Source organism: Schistocerca nitens, chromosome 7 (assembly GCF_023898315.1).
Source record: "Schistocerca nitens isolate TAMUIC-IGC-003100 chromosome 7, iqSchNite1.1, whole genome shotgun sequence".
Classification (NCBI taxonomy): Eukaryota; Metazoa; Arthropoda; class Insecta; order Orthoptera; family Acrididae; genus Schistocerca; species Schistocerca nitens.
In genome coordinates, this window is record NC_064620.1 from 536,929,493 (window position 1) to 536,950,597 (window position 21,105).

Below are 21,105 nucleotides of genomic sequence, written 5' to 3' on the forward strand. Positions count from 1 at the left end.
GTTGAAGACAGAAGAAATGAAGAGACAGGTACCGCGGGTGTATTGCTTTTACGTGCATCTAGGTGTTATGTTTGCTGTGCACAACCAAGGAAGATGATCTTTCATGAACTGATGTCAGGGTCTACCCATTCGGGAACTTTCTTAAGCAGGGAAACCTTGGAAAACCTCTTAAGCCTAGACCCCCAGCCTACGGTACATAGAAGATAGGAAAGCCTATAGAAGAACAAAAATAATTTTGAAATTCATCTCTAAAGGAAAGACAGGGATCAATTTGTATCACGATTTGGAGAAGAGTGGTTTGTGCCTCTAGCAAGAAAAACGTTTTACAATAAATAATGTGAATTCTCGTTTTACAATCTTGCTCCAAGTACAATATCTTGCGGTGCTAAACTCTCCCGGGTCTTGCATGTCCCCGACGTCCACATTTGTAGTCGGTCTTCTACGCGGCCCCCTTTGTAGTTGATCTTCTACGCGGCCCACAATGGGAAGAGTAGAAGGGACAGGGATACTCGAATTCACATGCAACATTCATTCCAAAAGAATTAGCAATGACCAAAAGGGAAACTCTTCCTGTAAGAGAACTGATTAGGTTGCACCGTCCAAGATTCTCCTTTTTGAAAGCAAAATCCTTATGGCTTCATGGATCCTTTTTGTTACGACGTACTTCAAGGAATTCAACCATTAACTAATGATGTTGCCAAAAGCATCATCCGATTTACTCCCGTTTGAATACTCCTTTTGACTTTGCCTCCACACTTGTACTTATAAGTCCAAAAGTTCTAACAGATTTTCTATCACTGATTTGTTCTTCGTAATTTAAAGGATTCATGTAACTTACTATAGATTTTGGATTCAAATCATCGAATAATGGAAAGTGTAGTTCATTTTACACCAAGACATCATCCATATTTCCTTGATAAGTCATATAATTTAGCTATACTCAAAACTTTTTTATTCTAAATACATATATTTTTACGCTTGAGTGCTGAAATGTAAAAGTTATTAGCCTTGAGGAATACGGATTCGCTTCTTTCATTTACTCTCTGATTCATACGTTGTTCATTCATGCTCATATATGGAAATGGATTTTTCACACAAAATTATCAAACGAACACGAACCATTAAATAACTCCTAATTCTATGAATATTATTTTTTTTAATCATTCATTAGTAAATTAAAAACTCTTAGCTTCTAATTATACCACCTATTCCTTTTAGAGTTTAACATGAATCAGTTTATCCTCGCGTTTGGTGCGAGTCTCTTACAAAGCATATCTGTATCGTCTATATCGATTTTAACTCTCGCGCCGACGTCAACTGTTTTGCGCGGGAAATTATCTTTGCGGCGTTAACCGTCACTCACGATTCACTGCCACAACACATTCCTTCACACGTTTCCACATCTAAGCGTTCACATGAGATTATATATGAATATTCACTCTGAACCTCTTTTGATTATTCAGCGTCATTTGCGGGAAACATTTCATTCTTCTTGAAGGTCAGTTAGATCCTTAATCATTCTTGATGACATTAGCAATGCTAAAGTTCTATGTTCACCCAAACCACAAGTGAAGCCTATCTCCACTATCTTCTTTACAACACTCGATAATAATAGTTAGTCACTATTTCTATACTCTATGTCACTGATTAACTATTTCAATTTACAGGTTTCTATCACTACACACACACAGTTTATTATTATGTTTTTTACGAGCGTTCATTTCTGTCACTTGGAACACCATTCCTCACTATCTTCTAATCTTCATTATATTTTTTTAAGTCGTTATGAGAAAATAACCCTTTTCTTTTGTTCGATCCCGGGTATGCTAACAGATAAGCTCCAGGATTCGGAATTTGTAGGATAATGTATGGGCCAGTATATAGTAACTCCCATTTCTTGATACTTTTCTTTATTACGGATGATTTGGTATGTCGTTTGACTAGTACCTTCTCTCCGACCTGGTATGTCTGTACCCTTTTGATTAATTTGTCATATCGTTGTTTTCTTTGATCAGCCTTTTTCGTCATGTTTATGATAGCTTGTCTTATTTTTTCTTCCCAAGGCATCTCAGTTTCCTGAGTTTTGGGGATATGGTCAGTCCAGAAGTTTTCCTCTTTTGTTTCTAACATCAATTCACGAGGTGTATATCCCGTTGAGGAGTGAGGCATGTTATTGTATATCTGCTCAAACTCTTCCACATAATTTGCCCACGCAGTTTGCTTATTATGGCAATACGTCCTCATAAATCGATTGAATTCTCTAAAAATCCTCTCAACCAAATTGCCTTGTGGGTGGTAAAATGATGTTAGTATGTGTTTCACGCCGACTTGAGACAAAGTCTGCTTCCATCGGAGTCCCGTGAATATTTTAGCATTGTCTGTTATGATCGCCTTAGGTGTACCAACATGTGGAAGATAATCTCTTATCAATCTTAATACAATTACTTTGGCTGTAGCCGCCTTTATCGGGTATAGCTTTACGTATTTCGTACACACATCGAGAAATGCCAACACATATTTAACACCACCTCTGGAAGTAGGTAACGGTCCACACAGATCGCACGAAATTAATCCTTTTGGTTCTTGTACTAATATAGAGCATAATGGATACTTAGTCCCTTTTGAATCTGGCTTTGTTTTTTGACAGATTATGCACCTCTTTAAGATCTCATGCACTCTGCGCTTTATGTTGGGAAAATAACAGTAACCACTTATTTTGTCTGCACATTTTGTCGCACCGAAATGTCCCCAGGTTAAATGAGTGAACCATACAAGTTTCTCTATTTGTGCCTCAGGTATACAAACACACCAACGGACTTTGTTTGGCCTTCCACAGTGGAAAAATAATACGCCATTTACTAGCTTGTAATAGTTTGCCATCTGATCCGAAGGTTGCTGTTGTAAACTTTGAATGACACTTCCCCATTGAGCATCCTTTTTCTGTAACTGGGCCATATGCACACACAAATTGACGTAGTACGTCTTAAATGGATTTTCCTGCAGCAGCAATACAGGGAATTCTGAGGAATTATTTACTTCAATCTCTTTTGTTAAACCCAGCGGTGACCTTGATAGAGCGTCAGCAATAATGTTTTGCTGCCCTGAGACATGTACGATCTTAAACTGGTATTGTTGCAGAGCGAGCGTCCATCTAGCCAGTCTGGGGTGTAACAGTTTACACGTGTGTAAAAACGTTAATGATTGGTGATCGCAATATACGATAGTCTTTGACCCATATAAATAATAATGAAATTTTTTAAATCCCCAGACGACCGCAAGAGCCTCTAATTCTGTCGTCGTGTACGTTCGTTCACAGTTGGACAAAACACGACTAGCAAACGCAATAGGACAAAAGGTAAGCTGTCCATTTATCTTGCGTACTTGAAAAGGCACGCTCCAAGACCCACATTTGACGAATCTGTTGACAAGCAGAATTCCTCTTGCATGTCCGGATGGTACAAAAGCGGTGCATTTACTAATTGCTTCTTTATCTCTTCAAATGCTTCTTGACACTCTAATGTCCAGAGCCAAGGCACATCCTTCTTCAGCAAACTATTCAGAGCTGCTGCATTCATGGCCTGATTCGTTATAAATCTTCTAAAAAATGAGGCAAGACCCATAAACCCTTTTAATTGCCTCCTATTTCTTGGTGTTGGAAACTTACTAATCGCAATTAGCTTCTCCTTGGTCGGTAAAATTCCCTTTGCGTCAATTATATGCCCCAGGAACTTGATTCTGTCTAGTGCAAAATGGGATTTCTGTAGGTTAGCAGTTATTCCCATGGTTTTGAACACGTCCAACACCCGACTAAGTAAGGTAATATGCTCTTCCCAGGTCTTCGATGCAATAAGCGTATCATCAACAAATACTGTTATCCTGCTTTTTAGTTCTGGGCCTAGTGCATAATCTAGAGCTGCTATAAAGATTCCAGCACTAATGTTGAGTCCGAAAGGAACTACAGTAAATTGGTAACTTCTTCCGGCATAAATGAAAGCTGTATATTTCCTTGATACCTCATCCAGCTTGACCTGCCAATAAGAACTCCGCAAATCGATGCTCGTCAAATATTGGACATCCTGGAACCGTTGTATCAATTCGTCTATGTTTTCCGGATGTGTTCTCACTGGAATTATGATTTTATTTATTTGCCTGGCGTCGAGTACCAATCTCACAGTTCCATTTGCTTTTGGCACGACCAACAATGGGGAGCAGTATGGGCTTGTAGAGGGTTCGATCAAACCCCATTTCAACATGCGATCTATTTCTTTTTGAACTTGAGCCTTTAACCTCCAGGGAACAGGATAGAAAGTTCTACAATATGTTTCGTGCGGCTTAACGTAGAGATGGCATATGTATCCCTTAATAACTCCTGGCCTTTCATCAAACACGTTTTCATACACTAATAATAATTCTTTAAGCTGCTTCCTCTGATCTTCAGTAATGCAGTCGGATTCATTTAACTTCTCATACACTAATTGACCGAAATCTCCTTTGACTTGGACCTCTTTATTTACGTGCTGTTTAGAATTCTGTGCAGTCCTGATTACTTGCACGCTGATCCCACTATTATATTTTCTGGTAAGGCTTTCCTTTTTCAACAAGTCCCACTCAATTTCTTGTTTATTTACATTTAACCAAATTTTTCCTGCTTTAAAATCTATTCTGCATCCGTATTGACGTAGGCTGTCGACTCCGATAATGCAGTCTACCACCAAATTTTTTACAACAAGAAATGTGCTTAATATTGCTACATTTCCGACTCCTACGCTAAGTAGTGACTGCATTTTTACATTAGCCGATCTAGCCCCAACGGCGCCTATTATTCTGCAATTTTGAACTGGAAAAATTGGTACTCGTCTTATATTTCTGATCTTGTTGAATAGAGCCTCCGAAATAACATTTGTGGTTGCAGCTGTGTCTAAAACCGCCACTGTAGGTACAGTCTCCAAAATGACTTGCACTTCGGCTACTGCCACCTGTTCCTTATCCTCATCTCGGGGTTCTAAGTCCTCGGTCAATTCATCTGCCAGTAATCGTCCATCATTATACGTTAGCATGGGTACACATATCCTGTTGCCCCTCAACCAATTGTTGACCGCTCCTCCGGGGCACGAGTGGGTCCTTACAAGTTTGTTGGATTTTGATTCGCCTGTTGGTTGACATCGTCCGTCACTTCGGTAATTACCGGTTGATTCGCAGATGTCCGTCCCCACTGATGTTGGTTGTTTGAGTTTATTCCCCCCGGTTGATTCCACTTTCTATTACCGTTATTGTTCCAAGCTTGCGGTCTGAAATTCCTTTCGTTCCCCCATACGGGATTGTATCGTTTCCCATTCCTGTTGTTCCTTGGATAGCCCCTCGCAAGACTATTGCCGGTATTATTGTTGAGATTTTGAGGGGTTTCTCCACTATTTATCGATCTCTGTGCGTTCCCTTGCCTACCATTTGCCGGAGGTTCTATCTCCCTATATTGGAATCTATTGTTACGGGCTTTCTGCTTGTTCTCTTCTATAATGTCTATATTATCTAACGTCGTGAGGAACGACTCCAGGTCTTTATCGTTCCCGTAAATTAATTGATTCCGTATGTTAGTTGGTAATCTTGCCTTAAGTATGTTTATTATATCTGGCAAAGGCATAGGTCTGTCCCAATATCTGGTTTTATTTATATATTTTTCAAAATACTTCCTAAGGCTTCCCTTTGAAAAAGAGAAAGGCTCTGGGTAGAGCACCTTCTGACCAGAACTTTGCTAAAAACGCTTTCTCAAAATCGTCATATGTCGAGCAAACAGAAGTCCTGTCACGGTCGCCATTATAATGAATTCTCACTACTGTTTTGTAAATGATGAAAGTCTATGTGAATGCAGCTTGCCGCTAACTTGGTGTAATGTTTTGTCTGTACAGAAGTGTATCTGTCGCCTTTATCGCTCTTTCACTCTCACACATAAATCGTTACAATAAAGTCAGGGCTTTATGTTTTCTTAATAGGCTGATCCTTGAAAAGACAGACAAACAATTATGCTAATTGAGGATTCTGAGTAATTTCTAGAATTTCATTCGCTCTCTCTCTCTCTCTGTCCTTTATCTGTGTACAGTTTAAATCTATTATTGACATGAAATCAGCCTAGTAGAATCTCTGGTGGAGCCCTCCGTCTTAATATTCAGCGGCTGGCTTGCTAGAAGAGATCTTTGCATTTGTTATTATTATTAAGCGCTGCATTCAGTTGGGAAAATCGATCGTTTGAACAATTCGTTCAGTTTACGACAGATCTAAAATTTCAGATGTGGACGAAGCCTTTTTGGACGATTTATAAAAACTCAGAGATTGCAGGCTCTCTCCGTCACAGCTGAAACTTCCCAATTAATTACAGGGCCCAGACAATCATCAATGATTCAGAGAACTCATTCATCATTCACTCTAGAATAAAATGGTCACAAACCTTATTTCTGAGGAAAATTGTCTATTGAATCCATTTCCGTACATGTTCCGTTTTCTGTGGATTTTCAGTCTCATGAAAGTTGCTTTTACGGTCTGTCTTTCTCTTGACCTATCACGATAGCGGCACAAACTTTCCTATTTCGCTTTAGCGCGAAGAAGAGTAAATAAATCTCTTTTTAGCAATCCGAAAACTCCCAACCGATACTTTCCGAAGCTGTTCCTTTCTCTCGCTATAATGACCATGGAGCATACATCTTTGTACCTCTGTTGTTCCCAAAGAATAAACGTACTAGAAAAATACCTTGGCGTCGACGAGCTGTCGGCGCATATATTACTAGGAAATCTGATTAGATACTTTTCAAACGTAAATAAATGTGGATGATTTGATTGACCATTATTAATTATTGCGCGGTAGAGGGTAATTTTCCGTGGGGAGATTACAAGTGGCTACCCAGCATACCTTAAAGCCAATGAAAATCTTACATTATGAAAGAAAGAATAGTATTAATATGGCAGAGAAAGGACCAATGAGCGAAAATTCAATCATGGAGTGATGCTCAGGTTTTATCTTTTACTTTTTTTACGTTTATATTATAATAATCGTTAGAAAGGATCTATTGGATCTCAGCACGTAATTTGTCTCGTTGTTGTGTTCATTTTGGCCGGCCGGGATGGCCGAGCGGTTCTAGGCGCTACATTCTGGAATCGCGCGACCGCTACGGCCGCTGTTTCGAATCCTGCCTCGGGCATGGATGTGTGTGATGTCCTTAGCTTGGTTACGTTTAAGTAGTTCTAAGATCTAGGGAACAGATGACGTCAGAAGGTAAGTACCATAGTGCTCAGAGGCATTTGAGCCATTTTTGTGCTCATTTTGATCATGTCCACTCATATGTCCACCATTGTTCATTAGCACTAGTAGTGTTGTGAAATGTAAAGGATTCTACATTCACAGTCTGTCTAATACCTAGACACATAATCAGTTTTTATTCTGAAACTTCCTGGCAGATTAAATCTGTGTGCCCGACCGAGACTCGAACTCGGGACCTTTGGAAGGTAGGAGACGAGGTACTGGCTGAAGTAAAGCTGTGAGTACCGCGCGTGAGTCGTGCTTCGGTAGCTCAGTTGGTAGAGCACTTGCCCGCGAAAGGCAAAGGTCCCGAGTTCGAGTCTCGGTCGGGCACACAGTTTTAATCTGCCAGGAAGTTTCATATCAGCGCACACTCCGCTGCAGAGTAAAAATCTCATTCTGGAGTTTTTATTCCGTTCCGGCATACGAAATTATCATAGTTTGCCTTAGTTTTCTTACATTAACTCACATGTAGGCGCATGTAGGTCGCAAAAGTGTTGCTAAATGAACAGATCTCAACTTTCTGAGTAAATACCTAATACCTGGACACATAATTAATTTATATTCAGTTCTGAGATATGAAATTAACATGGTTTTTCTTAGTTTGCGGATTTCCAACCATGTGTCTATCAAAGTATACATACAAAAGGTACTAGGAAAGTTAACAGCTCTATTTACTTAATTTCTCGAAGTAATTTCCGCCACATTGAGTACAGCTCTCCGTCCTACGAAACCAGTCCCTGAACCAGTTCTCCCAAGTTTCTGTAGGTAGTAAGGCATACTCGTTATCCAAACCTTCATGAGGTTTTTAAAACTTCATTCCTTGCAGCTTCATTGTCACATGTGGGAATAGTGCAAAATCATGAGGAGCAAGGTCTGGACTGAAAGGAGGGTGCTCAAGAAGTTTCAGTCCTGTATCCCGCAAATATTCGGTGCATGCTTTGGTGCGGTGAGCTGAAGAATTGTCGTTATGGGGGAACCAAGCGTCCATTTTTGACTTCGGTCGTAAGTTCTTCAAAGACTGGACGACTTTGGGCAGGCACTGCTCAGTGTAGCACTTAGCAGTGACTGTCTCCTGTCTAATCATACAATGTAGGCTTTCACGGCCGGTGTTGTCTTCAGTTGAAACTTCTGGGCTGAGAGGCCGTGGTCGATGTATAAAATTTCCATCTGACGTTTCGTCCCCATCTGCGGGAGACAACTTCTGAGGTTGTCCGACCTCATAAGATGTCTCCCGCAGATGGAGGCGAAACGTCACATGGCTATTTTAAACATCGACCACGGCCTCTCAGCCCGGAAGTTTCAACTGTCAGCTGTCCACCGGCCGCGGTGGCTGAGCGGTTCTAGGCGCTACAGTCCGGAACCGCGCGACTGCTACGGTCGCAGGTTCTAATCCTGCCTGGGGCATGGATGTGTGTGATGTCCTTAGGTAGGTAAGGTTTAAGTAGTTCTAAAGTCTATGGGACTGATGACCTCAGATGTTAAATCCCAGAGTGCTGAGAGCCATTTGAACCATTTTTTGTGTTCTGTCTGTCCAAACCATCACGTTCCACAATTTCACTCCGTTTGGGGAAAAAAAAACGGCATCTTTTCTTCGTTATTGATCGGGGTTTTCTGACAGGTACGGGTATGTCGTCATTTTCAAAGACCAAAACTTTGTTTTGTCTCTTAGTCGGTACGTCATAATAGTACTGCCAACTGTCGTCAGCAGTCACGGTGTGATTCACATACTGATATTGTCCCTTAGAAAGCTTGTTTAACATCTCTCGGCACCAAGTCACACCTCGTGTCATCTGCTCTTACGTCAGTCTATGCGGCACCCAGAGACCACATTTCGTGGTCGCTGTCCATTTCGAAAATGCATTCCATTAAAACAAGGCAGAAATGTAATTTTTTATTCGGAAATAGTTACAACAACATTACGAAATTGCTTATTATAGTGACATATGCCTAAAGATAATCTTCTACATTACTGGAAACCTTTGCGAAAACAAAACATTGTTCAGCGCAATTTGTGACAGTGCAACAAGCTACTGCTCGAAGATGAAAGAATTTGGGGAAGGAAGAAGAAACCAGAGCTGGGCGACTTGGAGAGAATGTTGTGAAAATCCTTGTGAGACTAGACACAATATCGCCTGTGATAATTTTTCTGCATCTCTCCATTTAGTTTGCAATTAAATGTTTCCCTGAGACTTTTAAGTCTCTTCGTTATCTACAATAATAATCGAAGCAGAAGTAATGAATTATAATTTGTGCTGCGGATGGGACTAGAACCCTGGTCTTCTTGTTTGTTAGGCACAAATGCTAACCAGTACACCAACACTACACGATTGTCAAGAGTACTGCACAAACTACTCAAGCTGAGTGCCCTCTCTAACACGAACTTCAGTTCATATCTTCAGCTTATTTTCCCTTACATTGTCTTCTGCTTCGATCATTAGCGTAGATAACGAAGAGACTTAAATGTCTCAACGGAGCATTTAATTATAAGATCTATAAGATCACCTGTGGTACAGGACTTTCCCGTTACGTCCAATACTGGGGTGTTGTTCCACTGCGGGAGACCTCTGGCAGTTATGTTGTCGGTTTATCTAAGAAAATTAAATTTTTACAGAAAATTTTTGCCAGGGAGCTACACTACTAAGGCCCTGTTGTACAGAAAGAGATTAGCTGTCGCTTAAATTCCATTCTCGGAATAGCGCGAAAAACGCTTTGAACAAACAAGTAATAACGCCTAACTGGAGGATAAACGCGGCATAACTAAACCGGGGTTTCTGACAGGGTTAGCGAAGTTAACTGGAGAATAAGTTTCGACAATGGCAGGAATTTACACAATTATTGATGAAATGATGAAGGAGAAGAAACAGGCACATCACACAAATTATGTGGAAGAAAATGACGATTCCAAATTTTATATACAAATTTCGTTTTGCTACTTTCCGAATTCATGCTTGAGAAACTGCAGCATATGAATGAAATGTGAAACTATTTCCTAGCATTAAACATTTTGCTTCAGGTAGGCCTAAATGACATTTTATATTCGTACTTTGTGAACTATATTCTGACATGTTATTTATGTAAAAGACGTACATAAAAATGACCACTTGTGCCAAAACAGTCTCGCTTATTTGGTGTATATTACAATGCTGCACTATTAGAAATGCCTATTTCGTTTTATCTAGAAGACACTGCCAATATAGACGTAATCAAATCGAGAAATCACAGTAATCTTGGTTAGTACTCATATTAACAGCTTTTTCAGTTTTACACAACGAAATTTTGATTTTTCACTCAGTAAAACGTTTGACGGACTTTGATGAGCCAATAGAGTCTTTCGCTTAAAGGAAAGCACATCGTGTAAAGCTTGTGACGTCTCCTGGCCAGACATTTACAAAATTGTTATAATATATAGAAAAATAATAAAAATAATAAAGATTTATCTGCATTATTATTATTATTTCATTACTGTATGAATGGTTGTAGATTGTGTAGAAAAGGATGTAACAATTTTTCATTTTTATGTTTGTGGAATATTTATGTATTTGCATATCAAGAATAACGTCTGCGGTATGCGAATGTATGTATCGAAGCAGACAATGATAACTAGAAATAATTACAAAGATGCTTATTAAATTGCCTATAAATAGTGGAGGTTAAAACATTACTCTCTCTGTCTTCTTGTAGCCGTTAAAGTTGTAAGAGCCTGTGACGCTCGCTTGAATGCTTAGGTAGCCTTCGTTTGTCCTTTGATCGAGAAAGACGCCATTGGAGGCTGATATTTCTAAAAGGTGTGTACGTTCAATTTATGTTGATTTTTTGAATATAGAAAGTGTTAAAATTATGACCTGTAATAACTTATTGTTAGCTTGCCCAAGATTTCAATCCACATTCTTAGCAGTTTTCAGTATATTAGGAATCTTTCATGACGCAGAGCCGTGCAGCGATGGCGGGAGCCGCTGCCGCGGCAAATTCAAATTAAACTGAATGATAGCTGTTTCCCCGCAATATAACAGGCAGGTAACGGTACATTAAGATTATCTCTTTCAGCTTCCTCGAGACTTCAGAGGGAAATTGTGGATTTTATTATGTCATTTTCAGGAGGACATGGTTCAAATGGTTCAAATGGCTCTGAGCACTATGGGACTCAACTGCTGTGGTCATAAGCCCCTAGAACTTAGAACTACTTAAACCTAACTAACCTAAGGACAGCACACAACACCCAGCCATCACGATACAGAGAAGGAGGACATGGGCAGCTGCTATTATGTTATCAGTTACGTAAATAATTCATGAGTGATAAAATTTTACTTGTGTATGATCAAAGACTGCTGTGCAAAACCTGCTCTCACTAATAACATAATAATCAAATTTCATTTGTTTTTTAGTTTCATGCTCTCATGTTAGCCGTGGCAGTTAATAGTGTTCACATATTTAAAGAAATCCAATGCAGCTTTTACGTTTGGTGAACATAACATACTGTAATTTCCGTACAGGTAATAAGAGTAATTTTCTGTGCTTTCAAAAGATGAAAGTAGAGAAGGGCATTTCTTTAATCTGATAATTAGTTACAGTAATGATACCATTTTCCTTATCTAACAAGCCAGAACAGTGTTGTATAAAAATAGTTTGCAAATTAAAGATCGTACGTCCACATCAGGAAATCTTTCAGTGTTATGCATATCCCCACATACTACGTCAAAGTGCATTAAGTTAAAATATTTTCAACTGTAGAAACTAATAGAGAGAATCGTATTCTATCTGTCATGCTTGCAAGAATAAGCAATATAAAATTTATTAATATTTTATGCCATATAAACTGCATATAAAGTAAAAAGGGTGTGCGGTAGGGATTACGTAACAAGCTGTAGAAAGATTAAATAGACATAAGGATTGAAGAATTGCGTACATTTTAATTTTTATTTCCATAGTCCTGAATATAGGTTTGATAGCTTCCATTACAAAACAAACTCTTTGAATTCGACAGAGCGAAATACAGCGATGTGCGATATAAGAATGCTGTGTGAAGAGATGTGGCACTGCACTTTGGCACGCTTAAGACCAAAGAACATGTCTTACGTTTCCTCAAACCTATATCTTTTATATATGAAACTCATCAGAAGGATGTGCTCTACAAAATGGGAGATTTTTTGAAAAATCGATTTTTTTTTAATTTCTGGCGTCCTCTCCCCAACACTCGAGGGGGTGGTGGCGCGGAGGGGAGAAGGGGAGGCGTCACTATCAAGTTGTTGCCCCGGCTTGAAAATATCGTAGATCCGGGGCAGGCGTAGAGCACAAGCCCGCTATATACGAGGTGTGGCTGGAAAAAAACCGGACTAGTACTGGTGAAACAATAAAACGAATGCAATAAGGTTGAAAGTCGCGTGGCCTGTCACGTGACTCTCGCTCCGCCGACTGCTCGAGTTTCATCTGCCTCCTGCATTCAGTCTGCCCGTGGCGTCTGTTTTAAGTAGTTGACGTTTTGTCTGTGCGTCGGAAAATGTTGAGTGTACAGAAAGAACAGCGTGTTAACATCAAATTTTGTTTCAAACTAGGAAAATCTGCAAGTGAAACGTTTATAATGTTACAACAAGTGTACGACGATGATTGTTTATCGCGAACACAAGTGTTTGAGTGGTTTAAACGATTTAAAGATGGCCGCGAAGACACCAGTGATGACACTCGCACTGGCAGACCATTGTCAGCAAAAACTGATGCAAACATTGAAAAAATCGGTAAACTTGTTCGACACTTTCCTTGTCAACTCCTGTTAACTCAGACACTGGTCTGATGGTTAAACGGCGATCTTGTCGAACAAGTTTACCGATTTTTTCAATGTTTGCATCAGTTTTTGCTGACAATGGTCTCCCAGTGCGAGTGTCATCACTGGTGTCTTCGCGGCCATCTTTAAATCGTTTAAACCACTCAAACACTTGTGTTCGCGATAAACAATCATCGCCGTACACTTGTTGTAACATTACAAACGTTTCACTTGCAGATTTTCCTAGTTTGAAACAAAATTTGATGTTAACACACTGTTCTTTCTGTACACTCAACATTTTCCGACGCACAGACAAAACGTCAACTACTTTAAACAGACGCCACGGGCAGACTGGGTGCAGGAGGCAGATGAAACTCGAGCAGTAGGCGGAGCGAGAGTCACGTGACAGGCCACGCGACTTTCAGCCTAATTGCATTCGTTTTATTGTTTCACCAGTACTAGTCCGGTTTTTTTCCAGCCACACCTCGTATAGGACCAGTGAATGTCGCTCAAGGCAGCAACTCCGCCTCTTCCCCGGGCGGGTCACGGTGAGCGCAGACAAACCCTGTCAGCCCTCGGCAGCAACCATGCCTCATTCATGGACCCAGCCTAACAGCAGTTCCGCTATCAGGGAGACGCCGCACCACGTTGTCCGACAGAGCCGTGCTGGTGCTGCCGAACTTACCACCGTGTCACTCGCCGACCAGTGCTCTGTTCCGTTTGCCCCCTCGCGACCCGCTGCTCCCACACTTTAGGCTGACGCCAACCAACCGCAGCGTTTGCCAGCAAACTCTACATTCTCGCAGACAAACAAACGCGAACCAGGGGCATCGGACGGAGTTACGGCTTGGCTGGCTAGAAAGGGATTTCTCCTGCACTTATGCTGATGAAGAGTTATTGGTTAAAATTCCTCCTGCTGCTACTGGTGGGCCCACATCATTGGCTCGAAGTGAAACGGACAGACTGTGAGAGGGAGAGTGTTTGTCCGCAGAGGTGGTTTCGCGGGCGTTGTTTGTATCACTCGCACGCTGTAGCTAAGATGACGCAAACCTATAGCCTTCCTGCATATGGAGTTATGTATGCGCTTAGAAATTTCAATCGCCTCTCGGATTGTTCTTCAATAAATGTTGGTTTAAATATTAACGTAGGCTTCCGCGGCCATTGTCACCGTCAATAAAATTTTTCTGTGTCTGTGAACGCATTGTCAATACGTAAAATTACCTACGTTTCGGTCACTGTTTCAAGTGACCTTCTTCAGCGTGATTTTGTATACTCACCCCGAAGAAGGTCGCTTGCAACAGTGACCGAAAAGTCGTTAATTTTACTTATTGACAATGAGGTCATAAAGTCAGGAAAATTTTACTGACTGAACTGTTGGGTTTCTTGGCCACCAGTTGGATGGTATTGAAACAGATGTGAAGGCCACAGCTCTCGTGATATTTGGCTACTGCTGATTTCGTACTTTGTTCCTGCCGCCTGTAGCGTTTGTGTTCCTTAATGCGCCTAACATCCCAGAAGATTTTTAAATTTGACGGCATACATATTTTAGAGCGATCGTTTCTATACTACACACGGCGTAATTTGTCAGTTCCAGCGAGTGTGAAGGATGTGGAGGAAGAAACGAAGATTAATCCCATTAACAACGAGGTCTTTAGAGATGAAGCAGAAGCTCTGACTAAAGAAGGATGGAGAAGGAAATCTACTGTGCCCTTTCGACGGAACTACCCCAGAATTTGCAAAATGGATGTTCTCTCTGCAGCTGAGTCTGCAGTGTTATTAAAGTTTCTGGCAAATTTAAACTGTATTCCGGCTCACGACATGAACGAAGGACCTTCGCCTTTCGCAGGTAGATGCCGTACCGACTGTGCTAACCAAGTACGTCTCATAACCCGCAATTCCCCGTGAAAGAAAAGGTCCTAGGTTCGAGTCCAGCAAACAGTTTTAATTTGCCAGTAACTTTCACATCCTTGAATTTGCCTTAAGTGATTTAAGAAAATAAAAATAAAAAAATTAAAAAATATATTAGTTTCTCAATATTTTGATTCTGCAACTGGTTGTTTAATTAATGAAATGCCACAAAAGTAATCTTGAGAAGTTTATTTATTCTACTACCTGTCTGTATTACGCCATTTTCAACTGGTTCTGAAATCTGCCATGAATGTGTGGTGTCTGGTATCTTCAACAGCAGAATAACAGTTCCACATTTTGCAACAATATCAAAGGGAAATTAGGAACGGATATTCCTCATCATACAAAATTGTTACAGTAAGATATCTGATGGAATAGAAAATAGAATATAACTTGAAGCCAGCATCAGCTTTACAGATTTTCAAAAATCCTTTCGAATGAGTTGAATTAAATACTTTGTGGCCAACAAGAAATGACAGTGGCTACCCAGCATACCTTAAAGCCAATGAAAATCTTACATTATTAAAGAAAGAATAGTATTAATATGGCAGAGAAAGGACCAATGAGCGAAAATTCAATCATGGAGTGATACTCAGGTTTTATCTTTTACTTTTTTTTACGTTTATATTATAATAACCGTTAGAAAGGATCTATTGGATTTCAGCATGTAATTTGCCTCGTTGTTGTGTTCATTTTGGCCGGCCGGGATGGCCGAGCGGTTCTAGGCGCTACATTCTGGAATCGCGCGACCGCTATGGCCGCAGTTTCGAATAGTGCCTTGGGCATGGATGTGTGTGATGTCCTTAGCTTAGTTACGTTTAAGTAGTTCTAAGATCTAGGGAACAGATGACCTCAGAAGGTAAGTACCACAGTGCTCAGAGCCATTTGAGCCAATTTTGTGCTCATTTTGATCATGTCCGCTCATATGTCCACCATTGTTCATTAGCACTAGTAGTGTTGTGAAATGTAAAGGATTCTACATTCACAGTCTGTCTAATACCTAGACACATAATCAGTTTTTATTCTGTTCCGGCATACGAAATTATCATAGTTTTCCTTAGTTTTCTTACATTAACTCACATGTAGGCGCATGTAGGTCGCAAAAGTGTTGCTAAATGAACAGATCTCAACTTTCTGAGTAAATACCTAATACCTGGACACATAATTAATTTATATTCATTTCTGAGATATGAAATTAACATGGTTTTTCTTAGTTTGCGGATTTCCAACCATGTGTCTATCAAAGTATACATACAAAGGGTACTAGGAAAGTTTACAGCTCTATTTACTTAATTTCTCGAAGTAATTTCCGCCACATTGAGTACAGCTCTCCGTCCTACGAAACCAGTCCTTGAACCAGTTCTCCCAAGTTTCTGTAGGGAGTAAGGCATACTCGTTATCCAAACCCTCATGAGGTCTTCATCTCTTGAAAACTTCATTCCTTGCAGCTTCATTGTCACATGTGGGAATAGTGCAAAATCATGAGGAGCAAGGTCTGGACTGAAAGGAGGGTGCTCAAGAAGTTTCAGTCCTGTATCCCGCAAATATTCGGTGCATGCTTTGGTGCGGTGAGCTGAAGAATTGTCGTTATGGGGGAACCAAGCGTCCATTTTTGACTTCGGTCGTAAGTTCTTCAAAGACTGGACGACTTTGGGCAGGCACTGCTCAGTGTAGCACTTAGCAGTGACTGTCTCCTGTCTAATCATACAATGTAGGCTTTCACGGCCGGTGTTGTCTTCAGTTGAAACTTCTGGGCTGAGAGGCCGTGGTCGATGTATAAAATTTCCATCTGACGTTTCGTCCCCATCTGCGGGAGACAACTTCTGACAAGGGAACCTCCCCATCGCACCCCCCTCAGATTTAGTTATAAGTTGGCACAGTGGATAGGCCTTGAAAAACTGAACACACATCAATCGAGAAAACAGGAAGAAGTTGTGTGGTAATATGAAAAAATGAGCAAAATATATAAACTTAGTAGTCCATGAGGAAGATATTTAACATCAAGGATAACGTGACCTCAGGAGCGCCGTGGTCCCGTGGTTAGCGTGAGCAGCTGCGGAACGAGTGGTCCTTGGTTCAAGTCTTCCCCGTAGTGAAAATTTTAATTTTTTATTTTCAGTTTATGTGACAAACTACTATGTTTTCATCAGTTTTTTCGGAGTGATTATCACATCCACAAGAAAACCTAAATCGGGCAAGGTAGAAGAATCTTTTTACCCATTCGCCAAGTGTATAAGTTAGGTGGGTCGACAACAAATTCCTGTCATGTGACGCACATGCCGTCACCAGTGTCGTATAGAATATATCAGACGTTTTTCTGTGGAGGAATCGGTTGACCTATGACCTTGCGATCAAATGTTTTCGGTTCCCATTTGAGAGGCACGTTCTTTCGTCTACTAATCGCACGGTTTTGCGGTGCTGTCGCAAAACAGAGACACTGAACTTATTACAGTGAACAGTGACGTCAATGAACGAACGGACAGATCATAATTTTGCTAAAGTAAAGAAAATAAATTTTTCACTCGAGGGATGACTTGAACCAAGGACCTCTCGCTCCGTATCTGCTCACGCTAACCACGGGACCACGGCGTGCCTATGCTCTCCTTGATATTGCTTATGATGGACATGGACTACTCAGTTTGTATATTTTGCTTATTTTTTCATAGTTCCACACAACTTCTTCCTGTTTTCTCGATTGATCTTTGTTCAGTTTTTCAAGGCCTAGCCACTGTGCCAAATTATAACTAACTCTGAGGAGGGTGCGATGGGGAGGTTCCCTTGTGGGGTTGTCCGACCTCATAAGATATCTCCCGCAGATGGAGGCGAAACGTCACGTGGCTATTTTAAACATCGACCACGGCCTCTCAGCCCGGAAGTTTCAACTGTCATCTGTCTACCGGCCGCTGTGGCCGAGCGGTTCTAGGCGCTACAGTCCGGAACCGCGCGACTGCTACGGTCGCAGGTCCTAATCCTGCCTGGGGCATGGATGTGTGTGATGTCCTTAGGTTAGTTAGGTTTAAGTAGGTCTAAGTTCTAGGGGACTGATGACCTCAGATGTTAAATCCCAGAGCGCTCAGAGCCATTTGAACCATTTTTTGTGTTCTGTCTGTCCAAAACAACACATTCCACAATTTTACTCCGTTTGGGGAAAAAAAAACGGCATCTTTTCTTCGTTATTGATCGGGGTTTTCTGACAGCTACGGGTATGTCGTCATTTTCAAAGACCAAAACTTTGTTTTGTCTCTTAGTCGGTACGTCATAACAGTACTGCCAACTGTCGTCAGCAGTCACGGTGTGATTCACATACTGATATTGTCCCTTAGAAAGCTTGTTTAACATCTCTCGGCACCAAGTCACACCTCGTGTCATCTGCTCTTACGTCAGTCTATGCGGCACCCAGAGACAACAAAGTTTCGTTACTTCCACAAGATCATGAAGAATCGAACGAATTGCTGCTACATTTAGCCATAAGGTCTACTCTATCTGCTTAACGTCACTCACCTGTCTTCGTCTAACATTTCCCCCACAGCATCAATGTTTTCCTCCGTCACTGATGATGGTAGCCCTCCCGTCCTCTCAGCATTCTCTAGAGTGAAATTCCTCTTCGGAATTCTCTGTACTACCTGAATGTAGTTGTACGATGTGGATGTGCATGCGTCATATTTTCAAGGCATTGGTCTATGTCTAAACCACGCGCGAAATTGTATCGCAAAACTGCCCGAATCTCACTTCGTGACCACGATGCCATAGCAAACACTTCAAACTAACCCTGCTAGTGAACAACTGCGCCCACAGACTTCGCACAGAGACTACAACTTAAGTACGAAGAATTCTCAGAACACAGCAACAGTCAGCCTCTGCGAATTATTGTTGCGCCATACTGCGAAACTTCGCTAGTACTCTTTCTAGATTCCAATAGCGGTGCTGAATGCATACAACTCTTTTTTTGAGTCATCTAAGACCTGTATGTATGGACAATTGTTATTTAATTTTGAGACACCAAATTATCGTCATTTTCTCCGCTTGGTTATGTCCAGCCATACTGTGTTAGCCTGCACAGAGAGTCCAGTAGTAATGATAAATGAATAACACTTCAGTTTCTGAGTGTATCTAATACTTGTGCCCATGGTAAATTTTATTTACTTTCGAGATACTCGAATTAATGAAATTTGTCGTGCCTTGCTACGTATTCAGAAACACAGTCCAGCTTCTCTACCAAACATTCTGTATAGTTTTCTTGAGTTTGATTTGTCGTAGAGGAACACCCTTCTTAGTTCTAATTGTCTAAAGCAGGTATGAATGAGAATTATTCTTCTGTGGACTAGGGTTATATATTACCACCTGCCTGTCCTGATATCCAACTGCACAAATGATTATTTTATTCGATGTGTGGACCGCCTCAAATTATTCACAATATCGATGTTTTGTGTTTGACATAACCCACTCTTTTATTGTTTAATGAATCTAACGTGTGAATTCTCAGAAATCTGTGCCTACTTTTTCACAGTCACACACCAGACCTTACTGATTGTACCCAATATGTGTTCCTTGAAAAGGATATGTAATCACAGAATTTTGGTCAAGAGAAAATGACTTAGGAGGACTCAATGTCTGTAATTTTGTGATCCTTATCTAAGTCGTCGCTGTTTCTACCTTAAATTCATTAAACACTCATCTCATTTATTTAATAGGATATCCTATTAAATAGTACTAGGCATGCATTTGGTCCAGTAACTGTGTCAGTAAGTTGATCCTCTGGTCACTTATAATCATTATTCACCCACAGAATCAATCATATCAGTTCAAGAACGTTTTGTGGGTCGAATCGTACCTTACACAATATTTTCATTAAAATGAAAGTGATAGTCACATTTTCCTTCAATTTTGAAAATCAGTTACTCAGAACTGAAATAAGTTAACACATTAATATAAGTGAAATATTATTTGGAGATGGTCAGGTAACAATACAAGAATGTAAAGACAAACTCTAGAGAGCTATGCATCAGCTAAAATGAAAAATAAACAGAATAGGAGCCTAAAATTTCATAACATAGGTCGAAATCTGTAGACTTTCAGGGCAAATGCTCAATAAAACAGAAAATATTAATTAATAACGAAATTCTGAATATGTGGATACGTACAATACAGAAGGTAGCTATGCCGCTGAGTGTGGACGTAATGTGAACAGAAAAGAACTGCTGACAACAGTAATGAGAGTTTAATTATATGGGCTCTTAAACAGTGTGGGCATGAAGCGTTGTTGTTAAAGGCACGTTCGCATCCATAGCAGCTCGAGCATGCAGTTATAATGGCGTCACTACAAATGACAAGGGACGCCAACCAGAAGTTGAAAGGACTTGATTTATTCAACGAGAGATGATCTGACACGGATCAAATACTAGATAAGTTGATCTGTAACTATGACCAGTGTAGTTCCGTGTAGTACACTGTCTGGTACGTACATGTAAGAGTTGTGCAGTAAGTGCGTAACATAAATGAAAGTATTTTTGCAGTAACTATATTCGATCACACTAAATGGGGAGTTTACGCCAATAGCTAAATAGTGTATCAACGACACTTTTTCTTTCAATTATTTTTAAACATTCGTATTGTAAAATTACGATCATGTAACAACTACAGTTACTCTTCTACCTTTGCCACCTACTATTTTCTCCAGTACTTCATTAACGCATATGTTGTTATTTTTTTCTCCTGTGTATGTTGTTCCTGTTTCCTTATATCTTCTGCCTTCTATATTTAGTGTTAACTCTAAAAATTTTCTTTCTATTACTTCTGATTCTTTGAAGTACTAGATCTTTCTTTATGTCTCCAAGCCATGTTATTGGCAATTTCTTTTGCTGTTAGTACAGAAATATTTGTTTGGTTAGTCCGGTGTTCACACTCGGTTTGCTATATCAGTATATCTCCTTGTTACTTGCGATTGTAAATACATGTGTAGTATATACTGAACCCATTATATTTACAATATCCTGAGTTACAACTACCTCCAGTTTCTAGTATATCGCTGAGCAGTCACAAGCACATAAACCCTCTCGTCTTACCATTGTGGTGTAGTGTTCTATTTTGTATTACTAGAAGTACATTTATTAATGAAGATATTTTTTGCAGAACCGTATGCTCTTTCTTTTCTAAG